Source organism: Macaca mulatta, chromosome 3 (genome assembly GCF_049350105.2).
Source record: "Macaca mulatta isolate MMU2019108-1 chromosome 3, T2T-MMU8v2.0, whole genome shotgun sequence".
Taxonomy (NCBI): Eukaryota; Metazoa; Chordata; class Mammalia; order Primates; family Cercopithecidae; genus Macaca; species Macaca mulatta.
The window spans coordinates 120,556,745-120,577,133 of record NC_133408.1 but is presented as its reverse complement, the minus strand read 5'-3'; the positions used below and the strand labels follow the sequence as shown (position 1 = coordinate 120,577,133).

At 38.0% G+C, this 20,389-nt stretch overlaps 1 long non-coding RNA gene across 1 annotated transcript; it reads right to left on the bottom strand.

Moving 5' to 3' along the window:
* Positions 1–291: 291 nt before the first annotated feature.
* LOC106997528 (uncharacterized) lies at positions 292–20,214 on the bottom strand. Its single transcript, XR_001443725.3, has 3 exons — positions 20,142–20,214; positions 10,092–10,190; positions 292–3,136 (listed from the first exon to the last, which is right to left on the bottom strand). It is a non-coding gene; the product is annotated as an uncharacterized LOC106997528 (long non-coding RNA).
* Positions 20,215–20,389: the final 175 nt, after the last annotated feature.

Below are 20,389 nucleotides of genomic sequence, written 5' to 3'. Positions count from 1 at the left end.
CAAAAATAGAGTAGCTAGACATCATCCACAGTTTTATATGAATCCTATTAACAGTAGGATAATTCAGTTGTTATTCGATGACAGAAAGAGTATATAAAAATTTATATGACATAGCTTGCTATCTCTTCCTAAACAATAATGTAATATTATTAGGCATGGACTAAAAGTGAGCTTATCTATTCAAATGCCAATTCAGACCCTAAGGGTATCTGTTTTTCCTGCAAAGCTGATGAGATTATACACCTAAGATGAAAGAAGAAAGCTATATTTCAATAAATGTTAATAACATGATTTGAAGAAGAACTGAAAAATACTGACTTTTATTTATGAATAATATAAAAAGCCGAAATATAATTTTCTACAAATACACGGTGGTAAAGAAGGCACAGCATCCTAAAATCGTGTTAATAGCTAAACAAAAGACATTTTATTTATTCTACAACTGATTTTCAAAGAGGCTTACCAATATTTTTAATTTGGCATAAATGTGGTTATGGTAGGAGAAAAGCCTGTACTAAAAGGGTTTTATCCTTTAACAAACTAAAGTGACATCAAATAAATAAATGACTCTTCAGCTCCAGCATTCTGAAAAAAACCCAGGTCAAGAAAATTATGCATTTTGTTGTTACCTGTACCAGTAGCCCATTCCTTTTTATTGCTGAGTAGTATTTTATTGTATGGATAGTACACAATTTGTTTATACATTCACATGTTGATGGACATTTGGCTTCTTTCCAGTTCTGGGGTATTATAAATAAAACTGTTACATATATTTGTATGCAAAACAAAGAAGAAAAAGAAAATTACGCATTTAAGTGAATTGCCCTCTTCTGTGGCCTTGCCAGAGAAGGCAAATTGCAAGTGTATGCATATATTGTCAACACATAGAAATGTGTAGAAGTCACCATGTCTATCAATAGGGAGGGAAGATTATTTCTTCTACATTAGCTTGTGGGCCCCCACTGTCTCATGTAGGGCTAACTCTAAATTGGGCTTTGTGGCTGGACTGGATGGTGCCTGTAACTTTGTAGGAAAAAAATTAAGCCAATGCATCTTTGAAGATACATCCTTAACTATGCCAGCTGTACTTTACAGTACCCACTGTTTAACTGTGAAAAAAAAGGGGGGAAGGGGAAATGCTATCATACTTATTGCTTTTTAAAATTACTGCAAATGCAATACATGCTTACTATGGCAAAATTTAGAAACACAGATGAGGAAAAAACAAACTCAGATACTTTCCATTCCAAAATAACAACTTGTGACACACCCTTCCAAGCCTTATCTACATACCTGTATATGATGTGTGTGTGTGCATATATATTCATCTTTTTAAAACAATAAGTTTTGGGTTTAAATCTGCCATAGTACTAACTAATTGACTACTTTGTTCCTTTAACTTAAGCTCTCTGAAGCCCTTATTGAAGAACTGATGCTGTTTTGGGCTGATATAAATAGGGTGACAAAAATGCTTTAGTTATGTTTTAAAAAATACATTTACTTTACATGAATCTTATGAGGTTATAGATCTTTTAAAAGTACAAGACCTTTTACAGTCAAACCATGGATAAATATAATGCCTGGAAAACGTATTGTATCTGTTATTATGGACATTATTAAGGTAAATGAATCTTTTCCAGGGGTTGCCGTGTATCATTGAATTCTAGCACAATACAAAGGGATTTTTTTCTTGGCACCACTTAAAATAATGGCACAATTTATGATGGTATCTTAGATTTGATGAAGTATTTAATCAAATCATGAGGTATTGGATGAACTGTCTTCAATAGGGACATCATAGATGTTTTAATATTTGTGAATTATCTTAGGATAAGCTGGAAAATGCTAAAGAAACATTCATGAGAATGTCTGGTCTTGTGAGCAAAAAGGAAAAGCATTGTCAGGAGGAACTTTAAGCTTTAAGTGGTGCCAAGAAAAACGATGCTGCCAATTAAACAACAACAAGCCATTCATTTAAAATTTTATCCAAATTTCAGGGCCGGGTGCAATGGCTCACACCTGTAATCCCAGCACTTTGGGAGGCCGAGGTGGGTGGATCACCTAAGGTCAGGAGTTCGAGACCACCCTGGCCGACATGGTAAAACCCTGTCTCTACTAAAAATACAAAAATTAGGTTGGCGTGGTGGCAGGGGCCTGTAATCCCAGCTACTGGAGAGGCTGAGGCAGAAGAATCGCTTGAATCGGGGAGGTGGAGGTTGCAATGAGCCGAGATTGTGCCATTGCACTCTAGCCTGGGTAACAAGTGTGAAACTCCATCTCAAAAATAAATAAAATAAAATAAAATAAAATTGTATCCACATTTCAGAGATGTTAAAATGTAAAAAGTTTCTTATAATAAATAAACCATGGCATTTATTTAACACCTACACATTTCATAGACAGTATTCAGTCATATACCATGAACAGATTTTTAGTACCCACTACATAATAGGTTATGAACAGAGAAGTTCCAAATTAGAATGGCTATCTTTGACATTTAATTCATTTATTATTTTTGGATTGAAATAAGAACAAAAATGTTCATATTTTAACATTTATGTTTCTATAGAGAATATTCTGTTTCCATACCTTACATTGCAGTCTCTAAGTGGGAGCAGAAGCCTTCCATGTGATCTTGAGTGTCTTTATCTCCTTGTAATTTGTCCTCAGAGATAACAAAATTCTCAGTTAGACTGCCCTTTTACCTTAAGAAGCATGACTCAGTTCTTTCCTTGCATCTTCAGGCTGCCAGTTAGTGACTTAATTCAGTTTTAATAAATTCATCAGGCTTGGAAAATGCAGATTCATTCCAATTTATGTGTATTATATCTTTTGCTGGGCCAGTCTAATCACCAGATTTTACAGATGAAGAATGTGAAACTCAAGCCAGTTAACTGATTCGTCCCTAATCATTGAGAAGGGGTTTTTTCCCTGTCACAGATAGTCTGTCCAACACAAAGTCCTGTTCTCTTGAAGCCTCCCTTAGTCTTAACAGATCCAAATATGTTCTTTCAGTTGCCTGAGAAATCCATTTTCTTCTAAATTTTCTGAAATCAAAATTCATCCTCTTTTTAACATTCTGCCCTGTATTGGCAGATCCTGTCTAGTTTCCAAATTTGCAGTCATACATTTTTCCCTAGGGAAGAGAAATAGATATCCCCTATTTATCCACAAGAGTAATATATACATACAACCACTACTTCGTCAAATATAAATTAGCTGTAAGTGGGAGAAGGTAAGGGAACAAACTTTCATAGACTCCCATCCTTTCCCCCTTTGAATTTTTACCTTGAATTATCTTGCTTTCTTGCTTTAAAATGGATTATCTGTAAAGCATGTGATAGAAACAGAAAGAAACATAAAATAAATGTTTAAAATGTGAAATTTTCATTAAGTTAAAGAATCACACTGAGCCTATGCAAGAAAGTATGGGACCCTATCATCATTGGTGGAATCAGTTTATCCAGCTGTGTCCTAAATGATTATGGTTTATTGAGCCACCTCTGAGCACCTCCCCGTCTTCCCCAGTGTCCTGCTTCCTTGGGCCAAAAATAAACCTGTTAGCTGGAAAACAAGCTAGATGAGTGTATTAGTCCATTCTTGCATTGCTATAAAGAACCAAAGACTGGGTAATTTATAAAGAAAAGAGGTTTAATTGGCTCACAGTTTCACAGGCTATACGGAGCATGATGCTGGCATCTGCTCAACTTCTGGAGAGGCCTCAGGAAACTTACACTCATGGCAGAAAGCAAAGGGCAAACAAGCACTTCACATGGCCAGAGCAGAAGGAAGAGAGATAGAGTGGGGAGATGCCACACACCTTTTTTTTTTTTCGAGATGGAGTTTTGCTCTTGTCGCCCAAGCTGAAGTGCAATGGTGCAATCCTGGCTCACTGCAACCTCTGCCTCCTGGATTTAAGAGATTCTCCTGTCTCAGCCTTCTGAGTAGCTGGGCAAGGCTTGACATAACCCAGAACAATATTGAGGTCAGGTGCTGTGGCTCATGACTGTAATCCCAACACTTTGGAAGGCTGAGGCAGACAGATCACTTGAGCTAAGGAGTTTGAGACCAGCCTGGGCAACATAGTAAAACCCCATCTCTACCAAAAATACAAAAAATTAGCCAAGTGTGGTGGTGTGCATCTGTGGTCCCAGCTACTAGGGAGGCTGAGATGGGAGGATCACCTGAGCCTGGGAGGCAGAAATGGCAGAGAGCAAAGATCATGCCAATGCATTTCAGCCTAGGTGACAGAGTGAGACTGTCTCAAAAAAATAGAAAATAAAATATATTGAGACAAGTCTGTGGTGTGTGTGTGTGCCCAAATGGACAATGATATTTGCAAAGAACTTAGATGTGCTTTTTCTTTGTATTATAGTAAAGGACATAGCTAAATTCAAAGCTGCTTTTAATCACAAATAAAACTAAAAATTATCTCCAGAGAGACAAATATAATAAATAATTACATTAAAATAAAAATTCAAATAACATTGTAATTACAAAGTTCTAACATTTTATTGATATTGCAAACATTTTTGGTAATATAAACAGAAAAAATGATTTTAAAAATTGAATTATATTATGACTTCATTTCCTGTTTTCATTACTCATTAAAACCTTGATAAGTATGGAGAATGAAATGAGCTATAGAATTACGATGTGTCAAAGTTTCCTTTAGATGCCATCTACATTAACTGCAAGACTATTTTAAAACTAAGTATGTGTGCCAGGTGGCTGATAGGAAATTCTTAGATCGACAACCATTTTTTTGCAGAATTTTCCTGTTCTTTAGCTAACAATAAGAACATAACTAACAAGATAACATTTATTGAGTGCTTACTATATTCTAGGCACTGAGCTAGGCCTAGCTTTAGAAGTATGATTTTATTTACATCTTAAGCTGTAAGAACCCCATGAGCTAGGTATGATTATTACCTTCATTTTATACACATAGTATCATGTGCTTAGCTGTGTGTCTTCTGTGTGCCTTCTGAGTAGAGGGTTTTAGGCAAGGGCTAAAAGAATTCTGATAGTTATATATGATAGTTTAGCATAATAAGAAATTATGGCCAGATGCAGTGGCTCACACCTGTAATCCCAGCACTTTCGGAGGTTTAGACAGGCGGATTGCTTGAGGTCAGGAGTTCAAGGCCAGCTTGGGCAACATGGCAAAACCCCATCTCTACAAAAAACACAAAAGTTAGCCAGGTGTTGTCGTGCATGCCTGTTGTCCCAGCTACTCAGGTGGCTGAGGTGAGAGGTCACGTGAGCCTGGGAGACAGAGGTTGCAATGAGCCATGATTGTGACACTGCACTCCAGCCTGGGCAACAGAGTGAGACTCTATCTCAAAAAAAAAGAAAGAAATTATATGAAAAGCTGATTTTATTTCCAGTGTTGGACAGAGTGACAGTTTGCTGCTAACAATGGGCTCTATGCTATTTAATAAATTCTTCCTCACCCTATACAAAATTCCATTCCTAATACAATGTTATTCTATTCTAAATTTTAAAACCTTTGCAGAAAATCATTTTACGTGTGTGTGTGGTATGTGCAAAGCATTCTTTCTAATAATATATGTAGGACATGTTCAGTTTAGAAAAATGTAAAGAAGACCAGAGATGAAAATAAAAGTCATCCTTTATCCCATTAACCACAGGGAACTACTATTAATGTTTTGGCATATGTTCTCTCAGTTGTTTTTATATATGCATATGTAAATACATATTTAAATTCAATTAGAAACATACTTTACAGTTGAGTTTGGTTTTTCTGGTTTTTTAAATTCACTTGATAATATGTCATCGACATTTTCTTATGTCATTAAAATTTCTTCCACATAATTCTAACAATAACACAAAATTTCATTATATGGATATACTCTAATTTATTAGACTAATTTCTCAATGTTGGATATTTAAGTAGGCGGAGGAAACTTTAAATATAAATAGCTAAAGTCTTACTCATGCTATAGGCCTCAGATCTTTAATGATTAAAAAAATGTGCCCAGTAAAAGCCTTGGACTAAAGCTCTATTGATCTGAATTTTAATCTAAAATTGCAGGGCTGAAGGTGGCCTCAGAGGAATATAGTCCATTTTTCTATTTTCAGACAGGACTGTATCACTATCCTAGATATATGTCTCTAGAAACTATTCTTGAATTTAATGATAGCAGAAAGTTTCATAACACTGCCCAATGTAGCATTACAGTGAGTTGGTCCTGTAGCACAGACTCTGGAAGTAAACAGACCCTAAGACCAAATACGAGGTAAAGGACTTTGACCTTTGACTTTAACCTTGACTTTTCTACCTCCTCATTCTTGGTTTCTATCAGTCTTGCAGGGTATCTGTGAAGATTCCATGAGATAGTATACATAGAGTGCATAGCAGTGTGAATGCTGAACATATGCTTTTATTTACCCTGTTCCTCTTAAATCTTTAACTAATTTCCTTACATTCTTTCTATGATGAAAAATCCCCAAACACCAATATCTATGGCACTAAATATACCTGAAGGCCATGACTAACCCCTCCTTGAACTTCTTCTGCAAACTAAATAAAGCTAAATCATTTGACTTTTTCTAGAGTCTACATCCATAATTCTTTATTAAATGTAAGACCATCCTAAATTGTGGGACCCCAAATTAGGCAGGATTTATTATAATTGCTCTGGGTGGTGATAGAGATTGTGGTGTAAGGTGTAAGAGTACACCTTATTTATTGTTATGTTGACGCCACTATAGCAAGAACTTGCTGGATTCTTATTTTAATTTCTTTCTTTCTCTCTTTTTCTTTCTTTCTTTCTCCTTTCCTTTCCTTCTTTTCTTTTAATTTTTTTTTTTTTTTTTTTTTTTTTTACAGACATGGGATCTCACTCAGGCTGGAGTGCAGTGGCACTATCATAGCTCACTGCAGCCTCAAACTCCTGGACTCAAGTGATGATTCTGCCTCAGGCTCCCAAATAGCTGGGACTATAGCCATGCACCACTACGCTTGGTAAATTTTTAAATTTTTTTTTTAGAGATGGGGTCTTATTATGTTGCCCAGGCTGGTCTCAAACTTCTTGTCTCAAGCAATCCCTCCTGCCTCAGCCTCCCAAGCTGTTGGGATTACAAGTGTGAGCCACAATGCTTGGCTTGAATTCTTAAAAAGAACTTATGATGTAATTAACTCGGGTTGTACTTGTAGCCCATCATGACAAGGATGACTGCTTTTCTGTGCTGCACTTATTTCTTGGTTCTGATTCTTTATCTTACTTAGAAGCAGCTCCTTCATTGTTTCAAGTTGGTTTCATTAATTTGAGTCAGTTTTACTCCTATGGGGTTATCTACATACTCTTTCTTTTTTGTTACTTGTTTTGTTAATTTTGATTACATTTAGAGGCAAATGAATTTATGTGCACTTCCTCAGATCACGGTGAAACCATGACACATCTATGTGGTAAAGTATAGCTATGACATAGAAATAAAGGGTACCTCTTTTTAAGCAGTTTTCTCTTAATGTAAGTCCAATAGTGCTGAAATTGTCTTCAGACTTACAAGTTTGAGTATATTTTAGTATGTCATCTGTGTGGATTATGAATTTGTAGGCTTTGGGTCTGAAACCTGTAATTATCAATGTTTGAAAGACATCTGTGAAGGTGAGGATATGGAGACAATTAGCCAAACGTTAGATATATAATTACCACACCCTGCCTCCCTATCAGGAACTCTGGATATTTAAAACAAATTAGGACCTTTACACAGGCCCTTCTCTTATCAGGGTGCATCATCGGGTTGCCCTGAATGTAGGTAATCAATCTCTTAGGCAGTAAGTGTCCTCTCTTGCATATACTATTAGCTCACAGGTCTTTCAAAGACCAAGGTGGAAAAGATCCATGCCTCTCAATTACATCCCTGGCTCTTGCTACAGAGGCAATTTTTATAGTGAAGAAAAAACACTGGGGAAAAAAGTCACCCAATTTTTATAGTGAAGGAATCAGAAGACCTGGCTTCTACTTGTAGTCTCTCATGTGCTATCTGTGACCCCAGCCAAGGTTGTGGGCCTCCATTTCCCCATCTGCCAAATGGAGACAGCATACATGTTCTAACGTCACAGAATTGTTGCCGTGATACAAAAAAGTCATAGATCTGAAAGTGCATATAAAAATTCTGTGAAGTTTCTATAAAGTAGGGAAAAAATCATGCAGAGTCACATCATTTCCTTGGAATTTTGAACATTTGTTTCTCTTCCCATCTATGGCTAAGTACTACATATATATGTTTTTGATATTTATGAAACCATTGAGTACATAGTTACACTATGAATAGTTATGACTGGAAAGTATTGATAAAAATGACAAAATTCCTTGTTATTGATAATTAATAAAGGAACTAATCCTTTCAAGGGTAAAGGTACTTAGACTTGGCTCACAGCACTTATGCTCTAACTGATTTTCTTTAAAGCAAACTCCTGAAGAGTTTTCTAAGCACAAGTGAAGCGAGATTGGACCCTGAGTACAGAAAGTGGGCAGCTAAAGCTTCTTTCCTCAATAACAAGTTTAAGTGCCTTATTTATTTTTGTATTATTAAGTGACACTTGTAAAAATACTTTGTTGAGTAATGGTGCTGTGGCAAAACTAAAGTTTATTTAGGACACTGCTCCGCCCAAGGTGAGCAATTAAAGCAGGTATGTAAACCTACTCCCCTGGGCTCCTCCACGCAACCTCTTGAGTAGTGCTAGAAATGAAAAAGGGTGTGGGGCAAGGCACATGGCATGGCTGGGGGTGAGAAGAAGTTGGAAGGGCAAGAGGAGACCCCATGAAAGAATGAAAAAAGTGTGAAGGTTGATAGGGAATCTCTAACTAAAAATGGATTCTAACTGATGACTGATATCACCATGTCAAGTTAATACAAATTTAGGTGGCATAAGATTGATTAAAAAACAAACAACAAAAAAATTCTTTTTCCCGCACGGTATAATAATAGCCATCTTATTTTAAATGTAGCCAGGAAGGGTTGTGTTTGTTCGTGTGATCAGGTTTCCTCACTTCCCACACCTGGGGAAGTATCAGCTAATATTGGTTTAGCACTAATTTATACCTGATGGTCAGGATCAACTAGAATGGAGAAAAACTGGTACAAATTAGAGGGGCTCTGTGGTCCCAGAAAGCAGTCCCACAATGGGCTGCGACTATTGTGTATCAATACAAATCAGTTTTTCTAGGAGGAAATGGAAAGAAATTTTTCAAGGACCCGAATCTATTCTCAGCTGCTGTACTGCTAGTGTGCTCAAGATTTTATTTAAAAATCTTAGATTTTACTATGTTTAGTTTATTAATCTGAGAGTTAAGCAACTAGAAGCAGAACAGGCTTTAAAATATCTGACTCATTATTATAAATAATAACTGTTAGCCAGTCAGGTCCATTTCCCTTTTCCTCAGTGAAATTTGCTATAATTAAAAAAATCTATAACCCAGTCTCATATTTTCAAATACCACTGTAGATTATTTGGAACCATAGAATTAGATACAAATCATGTAAAATGAATAGACCTCTTAGATATTTTTTTTAAAAAAATTCTACAGGTAGAATTTTAAAAGCTGTTTTCTTTTGGTAATTTCCATGAATTGATGTCAGGTATCAATGTTTCTATGTATTTGGCTGAAAATGGAGATAATATTTTGGTCCTGCAATTATACTTGGTAAACTTTTATTTATTTCGAATCTACTGTTTTGCAAATTTGCCTGATCATAAAGATCACCTGAGAAACTTGTTAAAAATTATACAATCCTAACCCTCCAATCAGCAGACTAGCTGAATTAGACTCTCCAGGAAAGGGGACTGAAATCTGTGTTTTTAGCAAGGGACCCAGATATGCCTGATAGTCTCACATGTTTGGAAAACACAGTTTTGTTTCCTTGTCATATTCCTCATGATGCCAGAGCTCTTCAACCCTATATTCGCTTCTGACTATCTTACTCTTCACTGATTGTACTGTTTTCTACTCCACCCTTCCTGTATTAATTTGTTTTGTGCTGCTGTAACAGAATACCACGGTCTGGGCAATTTATAATGATACCACACACTGGGTAATTTATAATGAACAGAAACTTACTGGCTCACAGTTCTGGAGGCTGTGAAGTCCACTATCAAGGTGCCAGCAGTTGGTGAGGTTCTTCTTGTGGCATCATCCCATGGCAGAAGGTGTCACATGCTGGAAGAGCAAAAAGAGAGAGAGAGATAGAATGAATAAAAGGGGTGAACCCACTCCCATGATAATGGCAATAATCCATTCATAAGGGCAGAGTCCTTATTACCTAATCACCACTTAAATGTGCCACCTCTTAATACTATTACAATGGCAATTAAATTTCAACATGAGGGGGTGGGGGCAGAAAGAAGGAAAAAAAATTCAACATGAGTTTTGGAAAGGACGAACATTCAAACCATAGCACCATCAAAGAAGTAAGGCACACTTAATCAGCCACTATGGCCTTTTGTAGCAGTGAGTGTCTGCTATGGTGGTAGTGGAAAGCAAGTCTTGGGCAGGGAGGTAAGGGATGGAATGAAGGGTTGGAAGTATGGTTCAGAAAAGTCTTTCAAGAGATTCTGATCTTCTCCTTGACAATTGGTTTGTAGATGACTTTGCTACCTTCTGAAGTGGCCACACTCAACCTCCCTTTGCTCTATCCAAAACTTTGTCTTACTTTTGACCTCTTATCCTCCTTCCTTCCTGTAGTAGAAGGGGAAACATTGTGCCTTTTTGTCAATGTTGTGCTCTTGATCAAATCCTCTAATGCTAATAGAAACTAAATCTATTAATCTTCTTCCCCATTCAAACACTTCTTGATTTTTTTCTCCTTTGGCTTCTTTGGCTTATGGGTATATCAAGACATTTTTTTCTCTTTTCTTTTTTTTTTTTTTGAGACAAAATTTCACTCTTGTTGCCCAGGCTGGAGTGCAATGGCATGATCTTGCCTAACCGCAACCTCCGCCTCCTGGGTTCAAGCAATTCTCCTGACTCAGCCTCCCGAGTAACTGGGATTACAGGCATGCGCCACCACGCCTGGCTAATTTTGTATTTTTAGTAGAGATGGGGTTTCTCCATGTTGGTCAGGCTGGTCTTGAACTCCCAACCTCAGATGATCTGCCCGCCTTGGCCTCCCAAAGTGCTGGGATTACAGGCGTGAGCCCCGCGCCTGGCCTCTCTTTTCTTTTAAACCAAACTAACATGTACTTTCTTTGGTTCTGCTGAACCCCAAGATCCCATTTTATATCATGCCTTATTTTAACTGTTAAACTTCTTAAAAGGAATATTCTGCATTGATGCATCTACCTTCTTACCCATCTTGTTAACTTAGTTGTAACCTGGCTTCAATTGGGCCATATTTTATGAACACTATTGGCTTGAAGATGATCAGTGATGAGATCCAGTGCTTTTTGCTTAGCTCTTAAACTGCTTTCCCATTCAACAGCATGTGACATTACTAACCACCTTATCCTTTCCAAAGCTGCATCAATTAGTGGTCATTTGATATAAGAGCAGAAACCTACTCAAATTATTGAAATGACAAAAGGGATCTGAGTATAAGACTATAGGAAACTCCAGTGAGCTGAGATCCGGCCACTGCACTCCAGCCTGGGCGACAGAGCGAGACTCCATCTCAAAAAAAAAAAAAAAAGACTATAGGAAACTCTCCAGAGAAAGTATAGTAGGACTGTACAAGGACTGGAATAATGAACGATGAAGCCATCAGCAACAAGTAAAGTTATAACAAGTAATTATTGAACACGTGGTATATCCTAGGAACTCCATAGGTGTTAAGTGATCAAGCAGTGAACAGAAGAGACAAACAAGGTCACTACCTCCAGAGACTTTACAATCTAGTAGGAAAGACTTGCCATTAGGAGGTAAACAAATGTCTATTGACAACTTTTAATGAGCAAAATAGATGGAAAAAAACTGACTTAATGATAGATTATTATAGGTTATTAGTGATGGGTGAGGACTCAGGAAGGACATTCTAAGACGTGGCATTTCAAGGGAATTGAGGAGCAGGGAGGTAGAAGAAGTGATTTAGGCAGAGGATACACCTGTATGCAGGCCAGGCAGGAGTGTTTCAGGGGAAGTGAAAGGAGGCATTGTGGTTGGAACTGAAAAGGGGAGGAGGAGAGTAGAGCAAAAGTAGTCAGGTATTTTAAGGACTTTGGATTTCATTGCAACGTTATTGGAAGACACTGAACCCCTTTTTCTTTTCTTTTTTTTTTTTTTTTTTTTGAGACGGAGTCTCACTCTGTTGCCAGGCTGGAGGGAAGTGGCACGATCTCGGCTCACTGCAACCTCCACCTCCCTGATTCAAGTGATTCTCCTGCCTCAGCCTCCCGAGTAGCTAGACTACAGGCACGTGCCACCATGCCCAGCTAATGTTTGTATTTTTAGTATTGACGGGGTGTCACCATGTTGACCAGGATGGTCTTGATCTCTTGACCTCGTGATCCACCTGCCTTGGCCTCCCAAAGTGTTGGGATTACAGGCATGAGCCACCGCATCCGGCCGACACTGAACATTTTTAAGCAGGAAACGTGGCTCAACATATTTCCAAGTTTACCCTGACTGATAAGTAGAAACTAAATGAAAGAAGGCAAGAGTAGAAGCTGGGAGACAAGTTGAGTAGCTGCAGCAATAGATTAGGTAAGAGATGACAGTAGTTTGACTTAATGTAACAGCAGAAGAGATGGAGAGAAGTGGATGGATTAGACATCTATTTATTAAGAACAAATGAGAGGACTAGCTGATGGGTTGGAGGGGTGATGGTGGAGAGAAAAATGAGAAATCAAAAGTATTGTCTAGGTTTCTTGTTTGGAATAACTGGATAGATGGTGAAACCATTTACTGAAATGGGGGAAAAATGGGGACAATTTTCTCAGAGGTTAAGAGAAAGCAGGAATATGGAAATTAAGATTTTAGTTCCATTTTAGACACATTCACTTCAAGTATTCATGGGGACTTGACATATCAAACAGACAACTAGATATACAAATATGAATCTTGGAGAGTTTCATTTAGGAGTTGCCAGCATTTTGTAGTATTTAAAGCCATGGGAATGTCTAAGATTACCAAGAAGATGAGTTTACAGAGAAGCAAGCAGAGAATAGAGCCCAATTTTTAGAGGGGACTAGAGGAGGAAGAACCTGAAGAGCACTGAGCAGTAGTGGTTAGAGAAGTAGGAAAGAGAACAGGTGAGTACAGTGTCCTAGACTCCTATAGAAGATTTTTTTTTTTTAAAGAACTGAGCCTGACCAGCTATGTGGAAAACTGCTAAAAGCTGGAATAGGAAGAGGTCCCAGAAATATCCACTGGGTCTGGCAGTATGGAGGCAGTTGATGTTGATTAGCAGTTTTCAGTGGCATGAAGCCAGATTGGAATAGACTAAATAGGAAAATAGTAGATTAATAGGATTAAATAGGAAATCAGAAGTAACATGTAGACATCTCTGTCAAGAAGTGTTGCTGGGACAAGATCAAAGAATTTGGACTGTAGATGGAAAGGGATGGCAGAAGAATCTTTGTTTTGCCTTTTAAAATAAATGTTGGCATAACAGCATGTTCAAACATTACCGGGAAAAATCAATAATTTGATGATGAAGAAGATGGAGATAATAACTGCAGAAATGAAGTCCCTGAGAGACAAGAGGGACAGAATTTAAATCAGAAGTGGAGAAGATGGCTTTCGATAGGAAAGGAGAACATGTATTACCTGTACAGAAAGGAAAAAGAAATGGATCCAAATGTTGAAAAAATCATAGATTTGATGGTGGGACTATAGTGGAGATGTATCAGCAGGAATGGGGCTGGAGTTGGGGTGGTTTTGGAGGATTGAATAAAATGCATAAGAAACAAAATAATCATCATGGGAAAGTGAACTTCCTCTCAGACTGTCTCCCTCTTTCTGGTCACCTGGTCTGATTTCTCCTTCTTTCTGTAACTCACTTCATTCTTTTCTCTCAGAAAGCAGGTTTCCTCTGCTTCTGTGTTCCCGTGACAGAAAATGGCCACTCCATGCACAAGTCTTTATAGAAAAACATTTTATTTCTTCATTTCAAATTCCCAAAGGAGAAAATTTAATTGGCCCAGCTTTAGTCAGTTGTTGAACTCAGGTGAAATCAACCATGGCCAGAGGATTTGGTACATACATAGCTGTCAGGCCCAAACCCTCTATGTGTTGGGGGAGGATTGGTTCTCAGAGAAGAGGGATATTAGTTTGTCAGATGCCCCATGAAGCATCTACCAAACTTATTTTCTGAGACTCTGAACTCCGTTTTGTTAAGGAGTACTTCTGCCCTGCCTTCTTTTCTAGTATTGTTTTCTTTCTTTTTTTTTTTTTTTTTTTTTTTTTTACTTTTCCTTCCATGACTCATGTATAAATTTTCACAATTCTGTTTTTCACCCTCTTTTTATTTCTATGCTTTTCTCCTTTGCCAAGTTCGTTTGTGATCATGGCTTCAACTACCACATGGACATGGATAGCCCCCAAATCTATATCTCTTGTTTTCTCAATTTCACTGTCATTTAACAGCTGTCTCCATTTGAATATTCTCTGGTTATTTTACTTATAGCTGAACTCATTATCTTTTCACCAAACCTCCTCCTTCCCTTAGCTGCCCTGTTTGTGTTAAAGCCATGACTGTCTTCTCAGGCATCCAAGCTTGAATCTTCACAACTGTCTGGGGTTCTCCTTTCAAAGTCCACATGATCATCAGCTGAGAAGGAACATGACTTTCACCTTATTTCCCTCTCCATGTCCTTTGTCATTCCCCTAACTCATGTCACCTAAACTAATGTGGAGTATTCTCTAAACCTTCTACATCATCTTCCAACCATCAATCTCTAATTCATGTTGTAAGCAATTCTTGAATTAATCTTCATAAAGCACAGCTCCACTCATGTTCTCTTCACCCATTCAAGAATCTTCAACAGCTCTTCACTGCATATCCAATAAAGTGCAAGCCTTACCTGGCAACCAAGGGCCTCCATGACCTGTCATCAACAAGCCAAGACTTATCTTCCATTAACCATCAGCCAAAGACAGACTGTCCAATCATCTTCTGCCTGGTTTTATGCATTCCTACCTACATGACTTCTTCATACTCTTCTTCCTGAAGCCTTTTCTCAAGTGAGCTTTCCCTTCCCTCACTTCCATAATACTCTATTTACATCTTTTTTTATGCAAGGCAAATCTGTAGATATGGCTTTCGCTTTGTTGGCATATCTTTTTACTCCTATTTACCAAAGTGTGAGAACAGGTAAACCCAACAGAGTGTAAAACAGTGTCTGACACTTCACAAACATTCAATAAGTAACCTGATAAGGAGTTGCTATGGCTTGATGCTAGTATTGTTGCTACTAAGCCCCCAATTAGGCTTATTAGGGGCATTAATATGGACCTTTTCAATAAGATGCTGAGTAGGGCACTCTGAAAATTGTGTTTCAAAAAGTTTAAAATAAGAAAAATAAACTTCTCTAGTCCAGCACTGCTGATGAATTGATGGCACCCTAACAACAGTCCCTCAACACACTTACTCATGTGGCAAAAAATAAGATTTGGCCACATAGGAAGACACTTATGACATACTTTAATGACTTGAAACTCTCATTAAAAAATAACATTATGATAATCAAACATATTCCCTTCATAGGATTACTATTGCTTTCATGTATTATGAACACTCTGTTTGGGACTAAAACAAATAGAATGTCACAGCATGGAAAGAGAATATTTATAGTTCTTTGGCCCCCAAGTTTTACCTGTGAATGTGCTGACTTTATACAATATAGTATTTTAGTTAAATGGTGAGAGTATTATGCAGCAGCTTAAGATGCATAGGAGGTGCCACTGGCATCATAGTTGGCAATTGGAGCTGCTGTGGAGATGAAAACTGAAAAACCAGGGGTTTTCATTACTGTTTTCTATTTTTGAGAAATAACTGTACACTTATTCTTGATGACCTTGCAGTTAAAAATAAAATATCTATTACTATTGCTTCTTCTGAACTTCTTTTAGAAACAAAGTTTTCATTATTTACATATAATAGTCTTGCCTACTTAATTATCATTTATTTTCAGTTCCTTTACATAGGCCTCTTGAGAATAGCTCTTCTTAATAGTGAGCTAGAACTAAATACCAATCAGCAGATGTCACTCCTTAAGTGATCCTCTTCAGTTTGTTTATTTCAGTTATCCTTTTTTTCAACTGCCTTTTCTCCATTGCCAATTCTATTTTCCTTTTTCTTGGAGATAGGTTCCCACTCTGTCACCCAGGCTGGAGTGCAGTGGCGTGATCATAGCTCACTGTAACCTCAAACTACTGGGCTCAAGCAGTCCTCTGCCTCAGCCTTGCCAGTAGTTGGGACTACACCTGGCCCCCATTTTCCATTTCAACCTCTGATGAGCCTCCAGGAGCCAGTAGGTCTAACAACCATAATACAAGGTATTCTGTCTTTTTGAATGGCAGCTTCAATACAAATATCTGTGTAGTTTACAGTAACCACATCAGATATTTTTCTACTCTGCAACTGTGCTTTTGTAGCAGAGATACACCTGTTACATTTTTTTTTTCCCTGAGGAAAAGCACAAGTTTTAGTTCATAAGACAAACACTGGCTAAAATTTGCCACTCTTAACAACATTAAACAAATATTTATTGATCATCTATCATATACTAAGCACTGTTGTGGAGATTCAGCAGTTACAAAACTGATAAAAAGTCTTCAAGGCTGTTCTATTCTAGACAGACAAAGCAAAAAATAATTATAATATATTATGGTTTGGATGCTGATAAGTACTCCGGAAAAAGAGTAGGATAAAGAGCAGGAAAAGCCTAGGGGAGCTTACAATTTTTAAAACAGTGTTCAGGAAAGCTCTCATCATGAAGGTGGTGACATTTGAGTAAAGACCTGATGGAAATGAGTCAGCAAGCCGTGTGGATATCTGGACAAGAACCTTTCAGGCAGAGGGAACACCTTGTGCGAAGGTGCACGTAGGCTGTCACAAGCATTGAGGAGTTTAATTTAAGCATCTGCCAGGGACGAAAATTCAGTCAAGGCTTTTTTGTGGTTGTTGCTATTAGGAATCAATCTACAAGAGAGTTTAATCAGCTTAAGATGAACATCAGTGCAGATCTGTTTAGTGTTCTCTCCCAGCCATGACCTCATTGCAAATACTGACAGCCTGGACTGCCTCTCAGATTTGGATGGGCCTTGGATGCTCAGCCAGGCAAACCCAGATGGAGCTAGAAGTGGAGGGTTTTGGTAGCTCTGTGGGCTCTGTGGCTTCTTCGTCTTATGATCTCTCCACATGGGGCTGCATATAAATCATATGTAACCAATGATTCCAAGTTTTAATTTAACCTAAAATGTAGTCTATTACCATATTTGCACTAAGAAGTAAATATAACAGGATTCTATCTCAGATTAGCTAATGGTAGATCCTTGTCCCACAGATAGCCACGGCATGGGGCTACTGAAACCGAAGTATTTCTCATGCCACCAAATTGTGCCTTCAATTTTGTCTTCTTTACACAGGACAACATAGTAAGAGGTCAATGTTAACCTTAAGCCTTACATAGGATTTTCAGAGATTGTTACACTTACATTCAACCAGTATGGAAAATTGGCACTAGGCCTAACTACCCCATAGCTAGCAAAATAGCATAACAATGCTCTTCTAGCCTAGCAATCCACATCTCATTCTAGGGGGTTTCCAATTTACTAAGAACATTTTCCTAAAGCTTCTATATATCCTTGGAGCTTACTATCATTCTCAATAAGAATAAAGTATTATCAAGAACCCAACAAATGGACATTTGAAAGCAGGCACTGAGTTTAATTTATTTTAGGCCACCTTTGATTTGTTTGAAGCCTATATTCCTTAAATATGAAGATCGGTACTTACTTCATGAGAATAAAGGTTTAAGAGACAACTAAGGTTTCTACAGCAAAGAGAAGTGACTGAACTTCTAGACTGGTCACAATGACTTACCAGTAACTGATAATAGTGTTTTAAGATCATACTAATTCTGTTTCTCTGTGTGGATGCTTTAGATGTCTAAGTCAGCTGTGGTAGATTTGAAGAAACACAGAAAGTCCTTAAAATATGACTAGATATGTTGTTTTAGATCCAAATTAGATCCAATTGATCATTGTGATTGTGACCGAGTATAAATTTAGAATTATTGTAACCTAATATGTTGAGGTCGTTCCATAAATATATTTAGGAGTAGCTAGAGATGACATTTCTATAATGCAACTATGCTGTAATCAAAGCAACAACTCAGAAATGTACCTGCATGTAAAATAAAAACCTTAATTTTTTTTTTTTTTTTTTGAGACAGAGTGTCATTCTGTCACCCAAGGTGGAGTGCAGTGGTGTGATCAAGACTCACTGCAGCTTTGATCTCCTGACCTTTTGGGCTCAGGTGATCCTCCTACCTCAGCCTCTCTAACTGCGCCCGGCTAGTATTCTTGTATTTTTAGTAGAGTGGGGTTTTGCCATGTTGCCCAAGCTGGTTTCAAACTCCTGAGCTCAAGTGATCCCCTGCCCCTGGCCTCCCAAGGTGCTGGGATTACAGGCATGAGTCACCACACCTGGCCAGCTTTACATATTACATATTTTTAATGTCAGATTTTTTGTTCTTGCTATTCTAAAAAAGTCACTGAAAAGAAATCATTTATCATTCTTTTTACACACAATATAATGCAGTTTTTAAATTAATGAGGTAGGCCAATTATATAAAATTTGGAAGAGTATAAAGTTTGTATTCATAATTAAAATATGTTATTCTGGAGAACAAAAAAAAAGTAGTGGTCTGTCTTCATTTGTAGAATTTCCTTTAAACTGATGGAAACTTACCTCACAGATGAGATTTGTGGGCCACTGTCAATACATACTCTACAAATTATGTACCCCACAGCTTTGAGCTGCCAGGCACTATAGCAGAGGGCTTCCTCAGACTCTTGAGCCAGTCTTGAAATTTTTAGCTTCCCATATACTAACTGTGTGATCTCAGGCAAGACAGCTTATTTATGCCACAACTGAGACCACAGTAAGGATAATAATGGTATCTACCTTGTGGATTATATGAGGACTGAATAAATTAACACACATCATGTTCTTAGAATAGCGGCTGGCACATGGTGAATAAACATTAGCTATTATTCTAATATGTGGTAAAGTGAGGAACTATGAAGTACTGCATGAAATTTTTGTATTTTTATTGAGTTTCATCAATTTTTTTTTTTTTTTTACTGAACCCGGTATGCTTTCTGGTCTGAACACACAAGGAAGCAAAGAAAGATGGCTCCTATACGTGAAAGTGACCCCTGCATATAGTGCCTGAAATAAGAGGAAGTTTGTCAGTGTGGGCAGACAGCACGAGTAGACCAATCTGACATTCTGCTTCTCTTTTAACCTCTTGACAATTAATGAAAGTTATCCGATGAAGATCCTTACATTAATTGCTTCTGATTAAGGTTTAAAACCTTGGTTTACTGTGGGATAAATTTAGGTTTTTGATAGTCATCCAAAATTTTTGTACCCTTTCAGTTTCATTGCGGAATAAAAAACAAATTTACCACAATGGATTATTACATTACATCTGGTATTTATTCTTCTCAAGAAGCTATCTGCTTCGGAAAAGGCAGGGGCGCCCTTCATTAATATATCTAGCTGCTGGTGTAATGACGTAAAATTCCTTGTTGACCCCTGCTATTCAGGGTTATTGTCTTGGAACACAGAATTTGATCATCTCTTTTCACTGCATAATTACAAATGTTAGGCTGTAAAAGTATTTTACTTTGTTCAATCCAGGTTCCAGACATTTTGCCTGCTCACCAGAAGTTCTTTTGATTAATAAGGCTACTGGTCACGAAAATTCAGCTTACTAAAATTAGAGGGGAAGAGATCCCGTTTTCTGGTTCTAACTAAAACATCCCACCGGATGCAGGTGTACTTGCAAATTAAAGTTTGCCTCATGAGTCCCGTCTCAAGTCATACAGACGGCCCAGGAGGGTGGAGCCCCTGCAACCTGCCTAGCGCGGCGTTTGCGTGTCTGGGGGTGTCGGGACACGCGCAGGACACACACAATCCAACTTTCCTAGTCTCGCTTTTACCTCAAGGCTGTCAACTTTTTCGCTCCCCACTGCGCGCACAACCCCCACCTCACGCTGCCACCCCCTCACGCCCCACCTTCAAAGTAGGAGACACCATTGTCATTGGACACTCCTTCTCTCACTCCTATTCCAGAACCAATCACTCGAGTTCTGGTGGGGAGCCCCTAAGCCAATGGAAATGCTCGTTGCGGCAGCTGCCGGGTCCTGAGCGCTGGGAGGCGGTGCCGGGGGCGGGGTGCGGCTGGGGC